Source organism: Tachypleus tridentatus, chromosome 12, assembly GCF_004210375.1.
Source record: "Tachypleus tridentatus isolate NWPU-2018 chromosome 12, ASM421037v1, whole genome shotgun sequence".
NCBI classification, from domain to species: Eukaryota; Metazoa; Arthropoda; class Merostomata; order Xiphosura; family Limulidae; genus Tachypleus; species Tachypleus tridentatus.
Window position 1 is genome coordinate 114,847,955 of NC_134836.1, and position 24,163 is coordinate 114,872,117.

The following is a 24,163-nucleotide window of genomic DNA, read 5'->3' on the forward strand; positions in this document are numbered from 1 at the left end:
AAACCTATATTAACACATTTTCTGTGAAAGAAATGTTACTTTTTTCTTAACATAAATAATGTTCAACATTGATGTAAGTGTGTTCCAACATGGTAAATTACAAAGATGAATCACCTGGAGGCACATTTGTCAATCATTAAGTTATATAATCCCACTGCGTCAGCGAAAGATTTATGAATTTACAGGGTTGTAATTCGGGGTTCGATCTGCCGGTGGATAGCGCGTATTTAGCATTGCGTGGCGCAAAAAATTCGATGTTCGATTCCCCTTGTGGAAAAAGCGTATCTAGCATTATGTAGCTTTGCGCTGAGAATAAACTATGTCTAAATTCTACTTGCTTAATTAATGATATATTTTCTGATAAATCAACAGGCCCCAAAACCTTGGCGATGCAACATGTGGCTTCTACATCTCTGTGAATTATGATATTTGAATATCTACACATTTTTATTATTTTAAATTTATTATTTTTCAGTCGATTGAACAGTTTTCTTTATTAGTTTTCTTTTATCATCTATTTCTTCTTAGTTTCCTGCTCGTGTGCTTTCTTGGATATTGTTATATTCTACACCGAATGTGTAATTTCCTAGTTGTATGAATATGGTCTTGAAGAAATTGGTTTGGTTTGAATTTAGCAGTGAATGACTATAAAAAAGGCAGCTAGCCATCATCACCCACCGCCAACTCTTGAACTTTCTTTGGCGTCACTCTATTTACTAAACGTCAAATAACGTCATAAAGTGGTTCTAAAAGATGCCGTTCAACCGCGACTTTATACAAGCTCTAAGTGTCATTTGACTTGATTTACATATTCAAAATCATTTTATCATAAAGTATGCTACACTTTGTATAAATAAAATGATATACATATTTTTGAAAAATTAGCAAAAACGAGACCGACACAGAAAAATTCGTGGCCGTGTTCATCCAGTGTCAGGACCACAAGGTGATGTAGTATTACCTGAAGACGAAGAAGATATTCGAACTTCTATTCGGAGGGTAAGGAATAAAAGAAACTCATTTGCCTTTAGTTACTTTTCATTCTCAATGAAAAAATTCACAATTTTTGATGAATTTGAAAAGTGAGATTAGGAATGAAACATAACTAACACTTCGTGGTTTATTAGGCATTATTTTACTGTGTGTAAAGACTATAGGAGTTGACATCAACAAATCAAAATTGAGTCTAACCTCCGATCACGAAACCTGAAATAAACAGGATAAATAACCGCATGAGATTGTTCCAATTCTAACTAAAAATTAGTTAGACAAACCTGTAGCGTGAGGATATGTAACTTGTATAGGACATGAACATCTTCTGACAATATTCAATTAAAATAATAAAATTGTCACGTGTACAGTATCAGACTGCAGAGCCTAAAATATACGATTTTATTATCTCTTTCAGTGACGTGAACCATGATAAAGGTGACACATGCAACATGAAGTCCCAGTTTCAGCGTTTTTATGAAATGTTTTTCAATAAACTGCCTCACCTACAGCTTAAAATAATGAATATATCATGACCATCAGCAAAACGCCATCAACCAAAAAAACATATATTCAGTCCTAAGCCTCAGGTATGAAACTGTTACAGTCATCTTCACGTCCGAGAGATCGTCGACCTCCCCTGAAGATGCAACGAATGACAAAATTTATGTAATGAATTATTATTTAGTTGTTTCCTCTGTACAGGAAAACTCTGTTGTTATCTTAGACTATCGTTTTCACACAGTCGTTGTATCCTAAACTACATGTAAATAAAGAACTGGATTAGTATCTGATATAGCTATCGCAACAAGATAATTATTTTCATGGAGAACGGATTTTGTTTTATTTCCGTTGCAAAATGTGACGAAATCGTAAACTGTCGTGATTTTCTTTGTAGTTTATATTTTCGTTATGGTTCTAAAATAATCATAAACTAGTTAACAAAATGTAAATGTATCGAAATATAACTACAATTACTTCAAAAATATCAGGTTAGGCCTACCTACACAGACTTTTTTTTTCATGTGCTAGTTGTAATGGTGTTTGCTTTCTGAAAGTATAAAAACATACAAGTATTTATTTTCGATATTATCATAATGCCACATACGTTTGACAGATTACAATATTATATTCAACTGAATGTATTCTCGTGCGTTACGTGTTGATGAAATTTCAAAGTTTATTGTTGTACAAACAATGGGTCTTGAGTTCGTTGAAATAAATTTTGATGTACCAAACTTCGACATATTACTTTTCTTATTTTTCTAGGTATGATGAAGAAATTTAAACACATAAATAGAAAAGGGTAAACCTGATAGTTCAACTACTGTTTAATTGCATGCTAAGATATTAACTGTACGTGTATATCTTAAGTTATTCTATACACACTTTCTGTCAGCGGTTACTTGATAGTTTTTAGAGCGAAGCCACATTGAGCTAGCTTTTGTGTTCACTACGAGAACCGAACTGCGAATTTCAGCATTTTAAGCTTCAGGCCTGCCAATCGGAGGACTTCTATCAGTAAATTCTTTGATCTCATATCGTATACAGCCTCCTACAAAAGATGGCGCCACATTAATCCATACTTTCAGTGTGGTAATGAAGTAAATATTTTGCACGTGTTCTAAGGATTAAATTTCATTTTCCTTATCTCGCTCGTGAGACAATTTTTATTGCAAGCTACTTTATAACCAACAGCTTTTGATTCACGCGATTTGCATCAGAGAATCGATATAAATTCTACCAGTTACAGTATAAACCACATCTTACCAATTCATTATTTCAACTCAGGATTATCATTAGAAAATCACGAGCACGTCCTTCAGTTGAAAAAAAGCGAGGATATTCGGTGATGAAGATTCAAACCCGTGATCAGGTTAGGAGTCGAACGCCTTTACCTCCAGGCCAGGAATGAAAAAAAGAGAAACAGAAAATTTGCCATTTCCGTAATGTTGTCATCGACAAAAATAAACAAGAAATGGATTTATATAGCAGTTCAGTTAGTGCTGTTCATATACGAAGACTTGACTTAGATAGTTATTTTTAACGAAAATTATTCATAAGAAAATAAACTGAGTTAACTATCAATTTGTTTTACACTGTAGTGAGTCTGGTCAGAAAAAAAAGATTTCGAAGGGAAGAGGGCAGACGGATTTGGATAGACTGGAGTATTTCCAGAGACAAACGTAAAGACACTGAATGAGATAACGCGAAAACGAAGTGTTGAATTATTTTCCAAGAGAAAAACACCAGAATTTGTTAGCACTAATGTGGAAGAACAATGACTGCAAAAAATCGATAAAGAATTATATCGAGAATAATACTGCGTGTGTCTTTTCTTACAGCAAAGTCGCATCGGTCCATCTTCTGAGTCCACCGAAGGGAATCGAACTCCTAATTTTAGCGTTTAAATCTGTAGGCTTACTGATGTACCAGCGGAGAACGAAAATAATATTATCGAATAGTGAAACGTAGAATTGGAATAGTGAAGAAAACTAATGGAATAATAATAAACTTATAAAGATTGGAACCAATTGTATAAAAGTATTATTGATTTGAACGATAGCAACAGAAAAACCTGGAAGAGTATTATTTTGAAGCCAATATCGCACAAGTATGCGAGAAATTCAAAAACAAACAAACAATAAATGAAATTATCAAAATGAAAATAATTCTCTATAAAAATAATCTCCAAACTAAATGGGAAGACCATAACGCTTTTCAAACCGTAATTGAAGACTTTACTTAAAACCGTCAGTTTTTTGTCTTGAATTTCACATGAAGCTACAGGAGGGCTGTCTTCGCTAACCATGCCTAATTTAGTATAGTAAGATTAGAGGGAAGGCAGCTAGTCATCACTACCCACTGCCAATTCTTGGGATACTCTTTTACCAACGAATATAAAATAGTTGTAATAGGCAAGAATCCTAAATTCATTTCAAATATTATACTATTTTTCTTTTGTTTATTACCCTAAGCTCTCGAAATTGCACAATATGTATTTCTTTTATATCAGTCGTGGTATCTTATACGTAGTCTGTTTTGATCTTAATAAAATCACTGAAGCAAATTTCATTGTGATGTGTATGTCACTTCAGACACAACATTTAGCTCATAGCTCTGTCATCTTTAACCAATTTGAGATCTAATTACAGTTTTGGGCTCAAAAGATCAAACCCTCTATATTGCCCAAACTCTCATAGATTAATTTATTGTAATATTGACTATCAAGTGCCGCGACTATTAACGATTCCCTCTTGTTAACCAATAGAATGAATGCACCCCGATACGGATAGTGTATGTTGACTATGAGAGAAAACTTGCTCAGCTGAGTGTGACCATGAGTGGCTGTGATAAAACCATCTGTTTACTTTCAGACAATAATTTTTATTTTTAATTTAACTTTCATAAGGTGAAGTCTTAATTTTAATTTTCAGAAAATAAAGTTTCAATTTTCTCTTTCAGAAAATAAACTTTCAATTTTAGCTTTTAGAAAATATACTTTTTATTTTGTTACTTTAAAACAATGAATATCAACAGGATATTCCACGTCTTTAAAAATTCCAGATATAAATCTGACCCGTTGTGTTAATATTTGTATTAATGTGAGTTATGTGTGTTGTTGTTTATTAAGGTGCATTTACCAGAGCGTCCAACAAAATCTCGATATGTCGTGGACCTTTTCAAAATGGATCAGCAGTAAGTTTATGAAATTGCACGAAAGCGAACAAACTGGAGTTTGATTTCCTGTAGAGATGAGAACCATAGTGGTGATATCGATTGAGGTGAACCAATCTCCATGATTATGGAAAACTAGTTTTCATTTGAATCATAATCAACGAATAGCTGTGGTTTTCCTCAAAGAAATGTTTTGAACTATTGTTCATTCCTATACATAAATGATGCGACTTTTTTGCTATGTAATAGCAGTCCTTACAACTAGAGGACAGCGATTGTTCTTGTTCTCTTTTGTTTCTAGTGATTGTTTTCAGAAAAACAATCATTACTTTCTCATTACTTTCCCAACACAACATCCAACATCTTTCATGGGTATTCAGTTATATAAATTAACAAACGAAGTAATGGGGTCGTACATAAGGTTTGACAGAACATACATTCCTTGACTGAAACGCAATGATAACTTATTAGTGCCTATCACAGTGAAGTTTTGTCTGTTTGTTTTGGATTTCGCTCAATGCTGCTCGAGGGCTGTCTGCCATAGCTGTGTAAGACCAGAGGGAAGACATCTAGTCTTCTGCCATCTCTTGGTCTACTCTTTTACCAACGAATAGTGAGATTGACCATCACATTATAATGCTCCCACAGCTGATAAAGCGAGCATGTTCGGTGCGACGAGGATTCGAACCTACGACCCTCGGATCGTGAGTCGAGTGCTTTTACCACCTGGCCATGCCAGGGCCCAGCACAGATAGCCCTGCCAGAAATTTAAAACAAACTTAATTCTCACAATGATGATGACAAACACAGAATTCTCTAGCGCAGTAATATTTACACCCGTAATAAGTAATTTATATAAGATAAGAAGACTACATTACTATTCTAGTTATTACACTTTATTTCGTAAATATTACAATAAGTTCCGCACCTTAAGTAATTTTAAAACCACAAATACGAAAAGTTAATAAATCCATATTATATTATATTTTGAATTTTTAGCACTAACTAGAATATCTCATTATATAGAGTTTATACAAGAAATTCAACACAATATCTAAGTTCCGTTTACTTGTAGAAGGTAAGCTAACCCTACTTTTGGTAAATAGACATTGTTTTAACCGTAAACAATCTGAAACAACAAAAAGAAAAAGGCAAACAACCCATCACACACACAAAAGTTCAGAATGAACTTAGTAAAATTTCTTCTTATACAGAGAGTAGTGATACCGATTTCTTTGTTTAATTCCTTTTTGGTTTACTCTCGTACCCGAGGTTCTATTCTCATCCGTAATCCTTGTTTAGGCCGAAGCACTAATTCTGCGTCGATTTTTATCTTGTCTCTTGGGTCCAAGGAAGTCACGTTGAAGTTGCGAAGAATATTTGCTATTACAACTTTCTCTTCCATCATTGCAAACTTTTGTCCTGTAAATATTTAAAATCCATAATTAATAAAAAATATTTCAAATATTTGTGCCTAAAATATTTTATATCAGTATATAAACCCTAAAGGGCTGGCGTAGTCGTAGGGTAATAAATTACTCTAGTAAATGTAGCCGAATAAATAAATAGGGTCATATCCTCATTCATGTTCAGAGTTTTCCTCACTAATCTACAATAATAATAGAATGCGCTCGTAATTTGCTATCTAAGAGAGACACGTATGCGTGCGCACTTGATTTTGAACGGATATAAATTACGGATAAATGTAAACATTATTCAGTATACATTTTGTACAATAACATGTACAATCTAACGTGAGATTGTACATTATACATTTATTTACTGATAGTACTTACGTTCGGTAAAGTTTAGTCTCAAGTAAAGCAAAACATAGACACAAATTATAGTCGGAGTTTATCTGTTTATTGGCCTGGCATGGCCAAGCGCGTAAGGCGTGCGACTCGTAATCCGAGGGTTGCGAGTTCGCGCCCGCGTCGCGCTAAACATGCTCGCCCTCCCAGCCGTGGGGTGTATAATGTGACGGTCAATCCCACTATTCGTTGGTAAAAGAGTAGCCCAAGAGTTGGCGGTGGGTGGTGATGACTAGCTGCCTTCCCTCTAGTCTTACACTGCTAAATTAGGGACGGCTAGCACAGATAGCCCTCGAGTAGCTTTGTGCGAAATTTCAAAACAAACAAACAAACAAACAAATATCTGTTTATCAAACAGGGGTCGTACCCTCAACAAGAACGAGTGGATTCGCATATTTTAGTGTTTGCGATCAAAATTATTTTGCATTATTTTAGGAATTTTGTATTTAAAGTAATATTATTGTAATAAGATACTACTTTTATCGTAAACATTTTTGCGGCTCTCTGCTGGAAGTGCATAATATAAACAAATAGGTTTTAATTTCATTAATTGTCATTACACTTTCAATTATGATATATTTACTCATTATAACATTAATCTAAACGACTTTGGTGGCGGCCGATGTTTTATAAGTCAAAAAGTTTCACACATGTGTGGTTAGCCCAATTTTCAACCACATGGAACAAACATGTTCGGCGACGGAGATTCGAATTTGGAACTTTCATGTTACGAGTTTACCGCTTCTAACTACAAGGATATGCCAGACCCTATGAAGTAGTGAAAACCTACACTTACCTGTCTACATGATTCAATATGATAATTAAACCTACCAATATTATTGATTCTTAAATTTGGAAGTTGTTATGGTCTAAAATGAACACGCCGCTACAGTCAAGCTTCAACAACAAAACAAATGTGTTCACTATAACATTTAAAAATATATCCAATACTTACCAGAACAATGTCAATAAACAAATGCCAAACCAGGACTTTTCATACCTACATGAACAATTACCATAAATAAATCAATAATAATGGTTTTGTTTGTTTGTTTAGAATTAAGCACAAAGCTACACAATGGGCTATCTGTGCTCTGCCCGCTAGGGGTATCGAAACCCTGTTTTTAGTGTGTAAGTCCATAGACATTCGACTGTGCCACTTGGGGGCAATTATACTCGTTTACATTTGTTTGTTTGGAATTAAGCACAACGTTACACAGCGGGCTGTCTGTGCTCTGCCCACCACAAGTATCGAAACCCTGTTTCTAGCGGTGTGCGTCCGCAGACATGCCACTGGGGAGCAATAATAATGGAACCGGGAAAAATAAGTAGAAAAAACAACAACTAATCCCCCCACAAAAAATGCGGAAATTCAGTATTACAGTGACGTCGAGTGACAAACAGCAAAGTTACATCTCATAATAACTATCTTGTGACACTCTCTCGATGAAGCTTCTGGCAGGGTGTATATTCACAGAGTAGATCACGAGAGTACATCCTTATGTGATCATAAATTTACATATTCTACTGTACGTCATTGCTACGGAATCTGATGTCAGTTTCATCATACACAAATATATATATTTACACAAAATACAAATAATTATGTAGAAAGTGAGTTAACGTTTTAATGCAACTTAAAATTCACAGACAAATTAAACGATAGAAGGAAACAATAACTGAACAATTAACACAACCATAATCACAAAAAAATTAGAATTTGCTATCTCACAAGATATTGTATTTCTTGTTTTATACATATGAACATCTGCTGTTAATTAAACGCAGTATACTGACCATGTTTCTCTTGTATTGAAAAATCTTCCCATGAAATAAAATATATTTGATTTGCTTTGGATTTCGTGCAAAGCTACACGAAAGCTGACTGCGCTATTTGTCCCTAATTTAGTAGTGTAAGACAAGAGTGAAAACAGCTAGTCATGACAACCCACCGCCAACTCTTGGGCTACTCTTTTACCAACGAATAGTGGAATTGAACGTCACATTATAATGCCCCCCACGGCTGAAAGGGAGAGCATGTTTGGTGTGACAGGAATCCAAATCCATGACCCAGGTGGTTAAGGAACTCGTAATCCGAGGGTTGCGAGTTCGAATTCCCGTCACACCAAATATGTTCGCCCTTTCAGCTTGGAAGGCGTTATACTGTTTCGGTCAATCCCACTATTCGTTGGTAAAAAAGTAGTTCAAGAGTTGTCGGTGGGTGGTGATAACTAGCTAATTTCCCTCTACTCTCACACTGCTAAATTAGGAACGGCTGGTACAGATAGCCATTGTGTAGCTACGAGCAAAATTCTAAACAGATTATTGACAACTAAAACCGATTTCCTTACGTAAATGACGACTCAAATTATTTCATGTATATCCAAAAGCGAGATCCGTTAGCAACATAACTTTTATGAATAACTGTTACGAAGCTACTAACACAGCTCATACGGAATGGAGATAATCAGTTGCTAGTCCTATTTACCATATATTGATAGCTGCAATCTATACTTACCAATACAGTTTCTAGGGCCAGCAGAGAAAGGAAGATAAGCGTATGGGTGACGCCCTGTTATATGCTGAGGTAGAAAACGATCCGGATCGTATGTTTCCGGGTTTGGAAATACGTCTGGGTTTCGGTGCAGCATATAAATATTCAAAAAACAAGTACTGCCTTGAGGTATATGGTAGCCATCTATTAAAACAACAAAAACAAAAATAGCTCTACTTCCACAGAGTCCCCAAATGTGTTTTGTATCAAGAATAAATAAAACCAAAATTAAAAGTAACAAATATTTTATTTATTGCTTTTGCATTCATATATCTCGCTGTATTGTAGATGCATAATTCTCCTCGTGATTCACGTCATAAGTACGTTTCACTAAAGTCACAACAGTACAAACTACAACGTTAAGCGTTCCTTATGTGATGTCATTTTAGTGTCTAATGACTGACTAATAAACAACACCCTACCATAGAGGGGAACGAGTGGTTGAAACAGGTTACATCTCTAAGTGGCCTTCGACCATCTATCGGGAAAATAGAGATAGAGTTTAAAAATTTAACAAAGCAAAACTTTTGACGTGATGATATAAACCTAAACATTTTAGATAAAAAAAATTGAAATATTTTTACCTACATTCTTATTTAGCCAATATTTAATTACTTTTAGCCAAGAAAAAAAAACCAGTAAAAACTTGTTATTATGCTTGACTCCAAATAACTGACTTTTGTTTAGCATTCTTTATAAGACAAAATATTGTAACCACTTCTGCTGACCAATCATTAAGTGACCGTTGTTTAACAACCAACACCTTTCTTATTAACGTTGAAACAACACATCGTATTATTGTTCACCAACCATACATCAGTTATGTATGAGGTTTAGAGTCCGTTTCACTTCACCACACAGTAATCTAAATTAATTTAGGTATGTGAATTATGTTCTGGAATTTCGTAGAATTCAATAAGTTACCTTTTCAAATTCCCTCTGGTGAAAAGGAAAAGAAATCTTCATATATGTAAAACGGCTGATTTGGGTTGAGAAAATTTTTTATGTAGAGGAGCGAACATAAAAATATTGGCTAGAACTGGTGATACTGGGTTACCCATCCTTAGGCCATTTGTTTGTATATAGTTGTGGTTGTTGAACATGAAGTTTGACTTGATCTATGAAGGTTGCTAGTTGGTTGCTGGTAATGTCTATTGATGGGTTAGGATCTCGGATATAGAATTCCAAGGCTATCTTGCAGGCTTCAGATTAGACTTGAAATTCAAAAGTCTTTGATGAATGAGCTGGTTAATGTTACCTATTTGGAGAATGCCCATGTTATGTATTTACCAAGATTGTAAGTAAACGATTCATATGTGGACATTATTGGTCGTAATGGACAATCTGGTTCATGAGGTTTGGGGATGCCGTACAATATATTTGTGGTGTGCGTGAGTTGGTCTTGTGTAGGTAGGAATAAAGTGTTTTTGAAATTGTGTTTGTTTTTTTCATTTTAGTGGTATTTTGTTTAGGAAGTTCTTCATTTTTTTGGATGTATTCATACGTGTTCATTATGACTATAGCGTTTCCATTATCTGCTTTTAGAATTCTTATATTTTTGTCTTGTTTTAGCTTTTTAATGGAATTAATGTCTCATTTTGTAAGATTGTTTTTAGCTTTCTGTTTTGCGAAATTATGTTGACGGTTTTATAAGAAAATTCTTTGAATAAAATTGTTTAAGGAAGAAAGAAACAACTAATCCCTAACTTTGTAAAGGTAAAACCATCAAAAAATTTTAATCAATGCACAAACATTATCCAAAATTTACAGAAAAACTACTTAAAGCCATGTTGAACACGAAATACAAAGAACTGCATGACTTACAAAAACATAAAATGAACCTGGACCATTAACTGGCATGTTGCATTAAACCAGAGTTTTACGTTCTTATACAACGAAACATAAACCAAATCAACACTAGGAGTGTCAGGGACAAAAGGTCTGCCACATTAAAAAACTAGAAAAACTAAGATGCAAACAACACAAGCAATTAACACAGCATTACATCCATCACTATACTGGTACAAATATGTAGACGACATGATTGCGGGAATCACATCTACAGAACTCACACTTAATTTTTTCATTCACATTAACTCTATACATCCCAACATTAACTTCAGATGTAAACAGGAAGAAAGCAATCAAATATCATATTTTAACCTCAAAATTACAAGAACCGATACACAATTTAAAACAGAAATCCACCGAAAAATTACCCTATATATTCCTTGGGATATAAAACAAAACCAAAACTCAACATACTAAGAAACCAAATAAACACAGCCATAAAACTATGCTCGTCAGATAAAATTAACGACGAATTAGACAAAGTAAAACAATACTTCATCAACATCAATAAGTTTCCTCCACAAACCGTAGAAAACATTATACGCACACGCCTAGACATAAAGCAAAATCAACCAAAAAAGTAAATATATCCCACGAATTAAAAAATCATGAAATCGTATACTGCTGCATACCATATATTCCCGACATCAGCAGAAAAATAACCAATATTTGTCAAAAACTAATATCAAAATATGACTTTCCAGTTAATACCAAATTTATTCAAAAACCAGGCACAAAACTAAGGTCTATACTGTGTAAAACTACACTGACAAACACCACACCAACATTATTTATAAAATACAACGTGATAACTGACACGACTTCTATATTGGAGAAACAAGTAGAAAAATGGAAACCAGATTCAAAGAACACAAAAAGTCACCTTCACACGTTTTCATCACTTCAAATCAAATGAACACGACATAATCGTAGAAAACACCCAAATACTAAATAAAGAAACAAACATAAACAAACGCAAAATTAAAGAAGCCTTACTTATACAACAACTCAAGCCCAATACAAAGGAACACCATTATACCAATATTTATAAATATAATCAAACATACAAGCACGCCCTCTACATTCCTACACTCAGTAACACAACCCCTTTCAAACATGTGGTCAGCTATCGGTCAGTTACCTCTTTCTTTCTTTGTGAACATGACGATGACCGAAAAAAGGTCGAAACGTTGTTCGCTCCTCTACATAAAAAATTTTCTCAATCCAAACCAGTCATTTCTATATATATTTTTCTCTACAAGAGGGTTTTCTCGTCATTGAAAAGAAATCTTTATCATCTGTTCATAATTAAGCAACATTTAGTTCACGTTTCATTATTGTTAAAAAATAGACTCTTAATTGTTGTTAATTAACCAACACCTCATTACTATAAATCAAGTAGAAACCTCACTACGATTTGCCAACCAATATCCAATTACTGTACAGCAGGTAAAACCTCATTATGATTGGCCAAACAACATTTCATAGTTGTTAACCTCGCAGTATATAACTATTAATCCAAAGTCACTGTTAGGTTTTCGTTAAAACAAAAAGAGAGATTGAAACCATTAACATGAATGTAACCGTGATAACTTATTAAGATGAATGAAACTTTGGACTTACTGACTACAACATCCTCTCGTAATGTTCTTCCGATGAAAGGAACTGGGGGGAAAATTCGTAGACCCTCCTGAATCGGAGAGAAGGTCGAAGTTTGTGTGCAGATTTAAAAGATAACAAAATAAATTAAGTTATAAGTTGTGCTGAACAACAATGAATTATAATTAATAAAATTATATATTTGAGCACATTATTGACAACTTGGTAAAATAATAATTTTATGCTACCGGGAAATATTTTAAAATCTCTTTTCAAGTTGAAAATTTAATGGATATGAAGAAACAAGAAAAGTGACTTCTGCAATAATAAGATGTATTTTACACAGAGAAACAAAGTATTTAAAGCTATTACTACTGTTAACACGAATAATTAATAATAATAATAAAACAATGGATTAACCTACGTACTTTTAAAGCACAATCCATGTATTTCAGTTGTTTAATGTCTTCTATTGTAATGGACCTTTCGGTATCATTTCCAAATACTGAGTCCAGTTCGTCTTGTATTTTTTTCTGAACAAACGAATCCAAACCAATCAGATAAAGTGTCCAGCTAATTCCCATAGCAGTCGTGTCATGTCCCTGTTTAAATAGATGTATAGCTATATATCTACACATATATATATATATTTCTATATATCTATACACATATATTATTTGGTTGACTGTGTGCTTTTTAAACATATAGTAAGATAAACTTATAGTACCAAATTGTTTGGTTGTATCAATTGTTGAGCGAGTGTTTTAAACACCTAGTAAGGTAAACTTATAGTACCAAATTGTTTGGTTGTATCAATTGTTGAGCGAGTGTTTTAAATACCTAGTAAGGTAAACTTATGTAAAGGTAAACTTATGGCACTGAATTGGTTGATCATCTTGAGCGAGTGTTTTAAACACCTTGTAAGAATAGTAGATTTCTGTACTATATTCTCATGCGGTTTTATATGAATGGTAAGTCAGGCTGGTAAAATTGTGAATTAGGTATAAACATGGGAAAGTAGGTTACAGAAACAAAACGACTAAGTGAACAGTTTTGAATATATATGTAAATACATACATGCTACTGAATAAACACGTGGATAAACGTGTGTTATTGAATAAACGCGTAAATAAGTTTACATCATTGAATAAAACGTAGATAAATGTGTTATCGAATAAAATAACACTTTTCAACAGAAAGATAGGAAGACTGAAAGAAAATCTGGAGAGTAATTAAAATGTAAGTAGGCAGTAGTGGGTGGATGAATAGAGAAAGGATCAAGGTTGGAATGGACAAAGTGAATATAAATTCCAACGTTTTACCTCAAACATGAAAGTGTCCACTTCTTCACGAATGTCTTCCAGGGTTAAGCTGGGATCATTCAAATGATGGTTAATCATCAGGTCTAGCAAAGGTTGCCTCGTCTTCAATTTATTATCGTTACTATCATCCTGTTCATTACCAGAAGCTCGGATCACCAGTATCTGGGCTTTACGATTACGAATTATCTAGAAAAAAGTGTCATCAAATTTATTAATTAAAACATTAGACCAGAAATCTCCTATTAACCATAATATCTTTATTCTATAGACGCTGCTTCAAACCTGCAATATACTCACATGAGTATGTTAAATAACTATGTTTAAAAGTCAGGATCGTATGTTTAATTTGTTTTAAAGTTTAAACTAACGGAATTAGATATCCTCTTTTTGTTGTTTTCACAGCTTTGTCTTACCCAATTAGTCTGCACGATGGTTTCTGTATGTGGATACATCAAACGTATCACCTTTTATTAGCACACTGGAACTTGTCTACGGCGTACACCTTCTGGCCGTTTAATGGATCCTGGGCTCACCCAAAATGTATTTTTAATTTAACATAATAAGTACGTTTGTGCTGATTTAAGTGCATAAGTAATATACATATACATAAATCACAAAAAATTAATAAATTAATAAAGGATTTTAATAGAGTTTCGTACCATTAAGTCCTAACTATTCTTTATAAAAGCCTGAAACTATAGAAAACGTTTATCATAATGAATAATATATGGACATAAAGATAAAGTCTGAGTTGTGAAACATAACATTTCCATTTCACTTTCTTTTTTTTCATGTAGTTTTTTTCAGTAATCTGTTGTTCTTCCACAATTTTAACAAAACTCAAACTCATAGTTAATGAAGAAAGAAATTAATATGAAGGCTAGAGTACTTACTTATCATTTATTATTTGTACCATTAAGTCTCTTGGGCTATTTGTGTAACTTTTCGTAATTACCTACCGTTCTGGTAAAGTTGTGTAGTTCTGTTAAACCTTTTGAAACGACGCCCATAAGAAGATAGTGAAAATAATACCATAGGCCAAAGCCACGGTCGTATCATACGACACGCAAACGTTTCACCAACCCTTTGTAAAGAAAAAAGAAATTATTATCATACTATGCACTATTTACTGAATAGAAAATATTATCACGGGGTTCTATTATTGAAGTTACTGTGCTAAGCCTAAAACCTTAAAGAAGGTGCGTGGAGTTAAGCATAAATCGTTCGTTGTTCTCGTAAAAAATAAAACAAAAACTGTACCTACCCAAGTTTAACTTCTTTATTTTTCTATAACATAAATATAGCAATGTCTCTACAACATCTGCATAAACTAATATTCGTCAAACGTATATATAAACCTCAGTAGTTTCGTAATTCGTCTTATTTTTCTCGTCAATAAACCCTGTCATGTTAAAACTCTGGCGTTGTAAAAATAAAGGTTGAAGCCATTGCCAATAACCGGGAATTCATTATATTTCTTTCCTTCATGTTATGTCAAGCGATGCCCACTGATGTGATAGAAAGAGGGCTGGGAAGTTTAGTAATCACACCGTCGATACCGATGAAGAGATTCCACCAAAGGTTTTTGATAACTTTAACTTGATCATAGTAATTTGGAAAAAAAGTTTGTTTACGGTATCTTTAAACATCTTGCATATTACAAACTGCACAAAACCTCTTACACGGAGAAATATGAGCATGAAATATCCCACAAAACTAATAAACAATGTTTCCACTACTTGTATCTTTTCTTTTCCATTTTGTTTTATTTCTGTATCAGAAACTGGGGACTCCTGACCCTGCGTCCAACTACTAGTCCGTTTCTGAATAGTCCAAGTAAGGAACAGAAACGTAAGGAAAACACGATAAAATTATTTTAGTAATGCTGTATTTTTCACAGTTCTTTGCTATTTTAGTAATATCAACATGTACATTAAACAAACGAGTAAAGGACAATATATTGGATGGGTGTGTTTTTCTTACAGCAAAGTCACATCGAACTATCTGCTGAGCCCACCGAGAGGAATCGAACCCCTGATTTTGTCAGTGTAAATTAGTAGACTTACCGCTGTACTAGCGGGGGGCAGGGTTGGATGTGATAATATTTTAAAAATCTACATACAAAATCAACATGTATTTTTTTACACTTAAATTGTTTTATTGTTCCTACATTACAATAGTTGGGAGTGTAATATATCCCAAAAAGTGACTTACTTTTCGATCTCTAGTAAATTTCTGTTTTGTATTATTACGTTTTACTTATATTTACTAAAGTTTACTTCATTTTCACTTGACAGTTTACTTTTATTGTACCATTTCCTTTGAATCCAACAAAACTATAGAAAAATGAAATATATGCTTACTCGTACAAAGATTTCAAATAGGACGAGTCTGTATTTTCTTGGGTACAAATCTTTATCCCCATTGCACTTTCTGAAATATAGTTGAATTTTTTATAGACGAATAATTATCATCAATTGTTTTATAATGTCTAGAGTAATTTGTATCAAAGACTGTCCGACGACTTTTTTTTTTTTTCAAAAGACATTTGTGACGAAATTTTTATTTTTTGTTAACATTGATTTTACCGGTAGAATAAACTTTCAAATTTACAAGAATGTCACAGTTAAAATCAGTTTATAGGTTTATTCTCTTCTAAAATGTGTAACAGGTTTTTCAGATATAATTGGTTTGGGTTTTTCTTACTTTCCCGCAAAGTACTCGTGTAGCTTGGCGCGAAATTAAAAATAAACCAAATCCGAAGTGGGAAAATGAAAGCTCACCGCAAATTGTGTCCAACGTACAAAGAGTAACATATTTAGCTATGTCCACCCATTTCTCGCTCTGCGCTTGTCTCAACTTTTCCACTAAGATTTGGCTCTGTTCGTTGAACATTGGAATGAAGTCTTCAAGAATTCGGAAGTGAAATGCAGGAGTTACCAACTTTCGTCTTCTTCTCCATTTACTCCCGAAACTATGTATCAAATACGATAAACATTTTAATATATATATATATATTAAAAGTATGTCGATATGATACGACTATATCGATTCAACGTCCAATACGATCTCATCCAATTTAAACAAAATATTAATAATTTATGTTAATTCATAAAAACGTAGCTATTGTTGTCTTGGTTATTTGTCATGATTAATGTATTTTTGCAAGAAATGTCTTTTGAATGTTAGCAAAAAAACACTAAAAAACTATTCAGTGGTTATTTGTGAAATTCATTATAATGTTATTTTTTACCATATTTACACAATGGTATCATTTTAAAATAATTACATATGTCTATGTGTGTGCGTATATTTATTCTAAACAATTAAACTTATTTATATCTTAATAATCGCTTACATGTACTGTTTCTGTCAGTCTTTAAAGTATAACTCGTGTATGTATTATCTTCTTGGGTCTATATAAGTCTGGGGTAAATGCATTGACAATATAACTGAAAAATGTTATGAGCTGGGTATGTTTGGTGTCCCCGTAGGAATAGTGGTTTTAAGGCCCTGATTTTATTAATTACCTTGTCAACAATCCTGATCCCAGCCATGGATGCAAAAAAGAATATTCAGTTGATTTTTCTAATATTGTGGAACTTCTGAGAATCACCTGAAATAAAAAATCCATCATATATTACATCAGTTCCACGCACTGATCACAATGTGGTATTTTGTAACAACGGTTTTAGTTCCTTAATATTAATATTTTGCTTATACCTTATATGTGTAAGGTAATGTTGGAATGAATGCGATGTTTGTTTACTTACCTCTATAGTTTCTGGTTTAAAAAACGCTACAGAAGGTCGAATTCCATTCCAGAAACGATATATCCTTTCCTTGTGAAACAATTGAGCGAACCCACAAGTGACTTGGAACAATACTAAATAAAGTAAATATGAATCGTCAGTACGGGCTGTTTACGGAATTGTTTCTCAACGTTTTCATGCACCCTTATTTAATATAGAAACTTCCTCAAAATTGGTTCCGTATGAAATGAAATTTGGAAACCTTCATATTTCTTTTAGTAACACAGAGACCTTTCAGGTGTGTGATGTAACAATTTATTTGTTATTGTTAGTTTTGCAATATTTTGCTAAAAACCGGCGGCACATTAAGTTACAATTATTGTTTCTTTGTTTCTAAATTTCGCGCAAAGCTACACGAGCTAGCCGTCCTTCACTTAACAGTGTGAGACAAGTGGGAAGTCAGCTAGTCATTATCACCCATCACTAACTCTTGGGCTTCTCTTTTACCAACAAATAGTGGGATTGACCTTATTTATAAAGGTACTTAGACAGCAAGACATGCATTATATCTCAATACGAACTCAGTTGGAAAGCTCGATTACATTTACCTTCTGAGATTTTAAGTCTTAAAGATATGCGGGGTCAGGTTCAAACGACATCTAACTTCTTCTAAAAGAAAAATATGGACGGTAAAGAAAATATTTTAATTTCGAATATAACAGGATTAAAAACATGTAACACATTTCAACATGGTTCCTTTTAAAGACGTTCCCACGTAATTAAAGAGCAGTATTTATGAATAAATGTTGTACGTGATCATGTCTCACTGTCACAGACGAACACTTTAGAGAAATAAAGATACTACCTCATAAGCAGGTGTTTCAAACTTTATATATTTCAACATGGCATCATGAGGCAAAATCATGCGTTTTTCTTATAGCAAAGCTGAATCCACCGAGGGGAATCAAACCCCTGATTTTAGCGTTGTAAGTCCTTCGACTTACCGCTGTACTCACGGACGGCTGAGACAAAATCATAAACTGTAAATCAATTTTATTTTTAACATGCACGTGTGATATTTGTAGATTAAAAGCTTCTCTTTGGGTATAAATGTTGAACACTTTCCTTTTCTAAGTCTAGATGTTTTAAGTGTTTTTTTTTAATCAAAATGCAAAACTGTATAAGCTTTATAAATATAATAGCAATTGTTGTTTCATGTCACAGTTGTATCAACTTAAGTTTAACAATTTATATTTTATCACGTAAGCAGTGCTTATAAAATATTATAATAGTCATGTTTTACACATCAGAAACTCATAATGTTTAGTAATGTTTTCGATACGCAATATCTGCCAGACCACTGCGTCGTGGCGCATGTTCGCAACATGAGGGGAACGTCAATTCAATTACACTAATAAGTCTCTTAAGGATTACTTAGTTAATGTTCTAAACAGAAAACACACTAAAATAGCTCGTTATTAATGCCTTAGAGCTCTAAGTCTACTTACTCAAGTTGATGTTATCTATCGTTCTGGCATCCTTATGTCGCATGACCAATGACGCGTTACCAATGAATGGGTTTCGGAAGTCAATTCCTGGGAGTTTATTGATTGTGTTTCTCACCTTATACCATCTTATCCAAAATGGTATGAACGTAAGAACAAAAGATAGACAAAGTAAAAATATGGTGACGTACCAGTCATTCAAGTATCTAGGAACGCTGCCTAAAATCATGGTTAATTCTTTCATGGGCGACATTTAGTGTTCACTCTCGAGAAAAGGTCGGATACATCTGACGATTAAAGTCACGAGCAGAAATGTTTAGGTTGTTAAAGTATCTCGCTACGTTCTCAGTTTACATTCATCCCACACGGTACCTGTACACTGACGAACAGATGGGATTAGGTTTTATTAATGTAGATAGATTAGGAATCAGCGTAGGAAATCCAAGGTTAAAAAATAACTTATCATTACAAATATATTAGAAAATAAGCAGTGTCCTTAGTTATAATTTATATTTATCGTATTTCCTGGCGAGAATTTGTTGAAGGACATACCAGCATGTATATGTATATATATGACAAAATGGAGATAAGCAGCTTGCACTTCAAATGTGTACAGTCTATATCGTTGAGATGCTGGAACTATGATAATAATGTTCTAAGGTATTTATAACTTCTGTGATAAGTGAGTTGAGGTAATCTGAAATTGTGACTACGGCTTTTGAAAGAGGCAAGTATTGCTGTGACAAGTGCATTTATAGATGTCAGAGACTATGAAATAACACATGAAAGGGTTGATGACATATGAAAGTCGATATATAACCCAAAGTAAAGACATTAAAGACAGATTGATTATTTGGAGGTAGGATAAAAGTGTTCAAAAGTGGACAAAGACTGTGAGAATAACCACTGGAGGTTGAAGGTTTGTTTGATTTGAATTTCGGTGAAAGCTACACTAGGGCTATCTTCGCTAGCCGTATGTTTACGTTTTGATACTGTTATTACTTTTATGGTACTTTTTTGTTTGTAACTTTATAGGGTGTCTTGTATCTTTTTATTAATAAATTCTATAATTGAAACGTTTTTTCTTAAACGCGCATAAAAATTACTTATCCATCAGTACGACGTTTTCTAGTTAAAGGTTACTTTTGCAGCATATATTTTCAAAATCTACCTGATCATCATCGATAGTGATAACTGTTTAGCTTATTCGTAGTTACAAATAAGCCTTTCCAACATGTACGTCATTTCCTGCTCAGCACAAAAGCGAGGGCTATTTGTCACTAACAAAGGACGAAGTGTAGTTGATTCCCTCACTTGACTTCTAGAATATCCTTCTTAAAAGGACTCTGGAAGAAAATACAACTGTGTAAAACCAGGAGATAAAACCTATATTAACACATTTTCTGTGAAAGAAATGTTACTTTTTTCTCAACATAAATAATGTTCAACATTGGTGTAAGTGTGTTCCAACATGGTAAAGTACAAAGATGAATCACCTGAAGGCACATTTGTCAATCATTAAGTTATATAATCCCACTGCGTCAGCGAAAGATTTATGAATTTACAGGGTTGTAATTCGGGGTTCGATCTGCCGGTGGATAGCGCGTATCTAGCATTGCGTGGCGCAAAAAATTCGATGTTCGATTCCCCTTGTGGAAAAAGCGTATCTAGCATTATGTAGCTTTGCGCTGAGAATAAACTATGTCTAAATTCTACTTGCCTAATTAATGATATATTTTCTGATAAATCAACAGGCCCCAAAACCTTGGCGATGCAACATGTGGCTTCTACATCTCTGTGAATTATGATATTTGAATATCTACACATTTTTATTAATTTAAATTTACTATTTTTCTGTGGATTGAACAGTTTTCTTTATTAGTTTTCTTTTATAATCTATTTCTTCTTCGTTTCCTGCTCGTGTGCTTCCTTGGATATTGTTATATTCTACACCGAATGTGTAATTTCCTAGTTGTATGAATATGGTCTTGAAGAAATTGGTTTGGTTTGAATTTAGCAGTGAATGACTATAGAAAAGGCAGCTAGCCATCATCACCCACCGCCAACTCTTCAGCTTTCTTTGGCGTCACTCTATTTACTAAACGTCAAATAACGTCATAAAGTGGTTCTAAAAGATGCCGTTCAACCGCGACTTTATACAAGCTGTAAGTGTCACTTGACTTGATTTACATATTCAAAATCATTTTATCATAAAGTATGCTACACTTTGTATAAATAAAATGATATACATATTTTGAAAAATTAGCAAAAACGAGACCGACACAGAAAAATTCGTGGCCGTGTTCATCCAGTGTCAGGACCACAAGGTGATGTAGTATTGCCTGAAGACGAAGAAGATATTCGAACTTCTATTCGGAGAGTAAGGAATAAAAGAAACTCATTTGCCTTTAGTTACTTTTCATTCTCAATGAAAAAAATCACAATTTTTGATGAATTTGAAAAGTGAGATTAGGAATGAAACATAACTAACACTTCGTGGTTTATTAGGCATTATTTTACTGTGTGTAAAAGACTATAGGAGTTGACATCAACAAATCAAAATTGAGTCTAACCTCCGATCACGAAACCTGAAATAAACAGGATAAATAACCGCATGAGATTGTTCCAATTCTAACTAAAAATTAGTTAGACAAACCTGTAGCGTGAGGATATGTAACTTGTATAGGACATGAACATCTTCTGACAATATTGAATTAAAATAATAAAATTGTAACGTGTACAGTATCAGACTGCAGAGCCTAAAATATACGATTTTATTATCTCTTTCAGTGACGTGAACCATGATAAAGGTGACACCTGCAATATGAAGTCCCAGTTTCAGCGTTTTTATGAATATTTTTCAATAAACTGCCTCACCTACAGCTTAAAATAATGAATATATCATGACCATCAGCAAAACGCCATCAACCAAAAAAAACATATATTCAGTCCTAAGCCTCAGGTATGAAACTGTTACAGTCATCTTCACGTCCGAGAGATCGTCGACCTCTCCTGAAGATGCAACGAATGACAAAATTTATGTAATGAATTATTATTTAGTTGTTTCCTTTGTACAGGAAAACTCTGTTGTTATCTTAGACTATCGTTTTCACACAGTCGTTGTATCCTCAACTACATGTAAATAAAGAACTGGATAAGTATCTGATGCAACTATCACAACAAGATAATTATTTTCATGGAGAACGGATTTTGTTTTATTTCCGTTGCAAAATGTGACGAAATCGTAAACTGTCGTGATTTTCTTTGTAGTTTATATTTTCGTTATGGTTCTAAAATAATCATAAACTAGTTAACAAAATGTAAATGTATCGAAATATAACTAAAATTACCTCAAAAATATCAGGTTAGGCCTACCGACACAACTTTTTTTTCATGTGGAAGTTGTAATGGTGTTTGCTTTCTGAAAGTATAAAAACATACAAGTATTTATTTTCGATATTATCATAATGCCACATACGTTTGACAGATTACAATATTATATTCAACTGAATGTATTCTCGTGCGTTACGTGTTGATGAAATTTCAAAGTTTATTGTTGTACAAACAATGGGTCTTGAGTTCATTGAAATAAATTTTGATGTACCAAACTTCGACATATTACTTTTCTTATTTTTCTAGGTTTGATGAAGAAATTTAAACACATAAATAGAAAAGGATAAACCTGATAGTTCAACTACTGTTTAATTGCATGCTAAGATATTAACTGTACGTGTATATCTTAAGTTATTCTATACACACTTTCTGTCAGCGGTTACTTGATAGTTTTTAGAGCGAAGCCGCATTGAGCTAGCTTTTGTGTTCACTACGAGAACCAAACTACGAATTTCAGCATTTTAAGCTTCAGGCCTGCCAATCGGAGGACTTCTATCAGTAAATTCTTTGATCTCATATCGTATACAGCCTCCTACAAAAGATGGCGCCACATTAATCCATACTTTCAGTGTAGTAATGAAGTAAATATTTTGCACGTGTTCTAAGGATTAAATTTCATTTTCCTTATCTCGCTCGTGAGACAATTTTTATTGCAAGCTACTTTATAACCAACAGCTTTTGATTCACGCGATTTGCATCAGAGAATCGATATAAATTCTACCAGTTAGAGTATAAACCATATCTTACCAATTCATTATTTCAACTCAGGATTATCATTAGAAAATCACGAGCACGTCCTTCAGTTGTAAAAAAGCGACCATATTCGGTGATGAAGATTCAAACCCGTGATCAGGTTAGAGTCGAACGCCTTTACCTCCAGGCCAGGAATGAAAAAAGAGAAACAGAAAAATTGCGAGCAAAAAATTTGCCATTTCCGTAATGCTGTCATCGACAAAAATAAACAAGGAATGGATTTATATAGCAGTTCAGTTAGTACTGTTCATATACGAAGACTTGACTTAGCTAGTTATTTTAACGAAAATTATTCATTAGAAAATAAACTGAGTTAACCATCAATTTGTTTTACACTGTAGTGTGTCTGGTCAGAAAAAAAAGATTTCGAAGGGAAGAGGGCAGACGGATTTGGATAGACTGGAGTATTTCCAGAGACAAACGTAAAGACACTGAATGAGATAACGCGAAAACGAAGTGTTGAATTATTTTCCAAGAGAACAATACCAGAATTTGTTAGCACTAATGTGGAAGAACCATGACTGCAAAAAATCGATAAAGAATTATATCGAGAATAATACTGCGTGTGTCTTTTCTTACAGCAAAGTCGCATCGGTCCATCTTCTGAGTCCACCGAAGGGAATCGAACTCTAATTTTAGCGTTTAAATCTGTAGGCTTACTGATGTACCAGCGGAGAACGAAAATAATATTATCGAATAGTGAAACGTAGAATTGGAATAGTGAAGAAAACTAATGGAATAATAATAAACTTATAAAGATTGGAACCAATTGTATAAAAGTATTATTGATTTGAACGATAGCAACAGAAAAACCTGGAAGAGTATTATTTTGAAGCCAATATCGCACAAGTATGCGAGAAATTCAAAAACAAACAAACAATAAATGAAATTATCAAAATGAAAATAATTCTCTATAAAAATAATCTCCAAACTAAATGGGAAGACCATAACGCTT

General features: G+C 33.6%; 1 pseudogene across 1 annotated transcript in view; it reads right to left on the reverse strand.

Moving 5' to 3' along the window:
• Positions 1 to 5,554: 5,554 nt before the first annotated feature.
• Positions 5,555 to 24,163, reverse strand: part of LOC143235736 (uncharacterized) — a 34,434-nt pseudogene continuing 15,825 nt past the window's right edge. Inside the window, exons 12-22 of the transcript XR_013019364.1 lie at positions 19,066 to 19,316; positions 17,579 to 17,691; positions 17,336 to 17,421; positions 16,589 to 16,779; positions 16,169 to 16,238; positions 14,765 to 14,889; positions 13,806 to 13,991; positions 12,912 to 13,085; positions 12,508 to 12,574; positions 8,998 to 9,177; positions 5,555 to 6,090 (exon numbers count right to left, since the gene is read on the reverse strand). The product of XR_013019364.1 is annotated as an uncharacterized LOC143235736 (transcript). The remainder of the gene's footprint in view (positions 6,091 to 8,997; positions 9,178 to 12,507; positions 12,575 to 12,911; positions 13,086 to 13,805; positions 13,992 to 14,764; positions 14,890 to 16,168; positions 16,239 to 16,588; positions 16,780 to 17,335; positions 17,422 to 17,578; positions 17,692 to 19,065; positions 19,317 to 24,163) is intronic.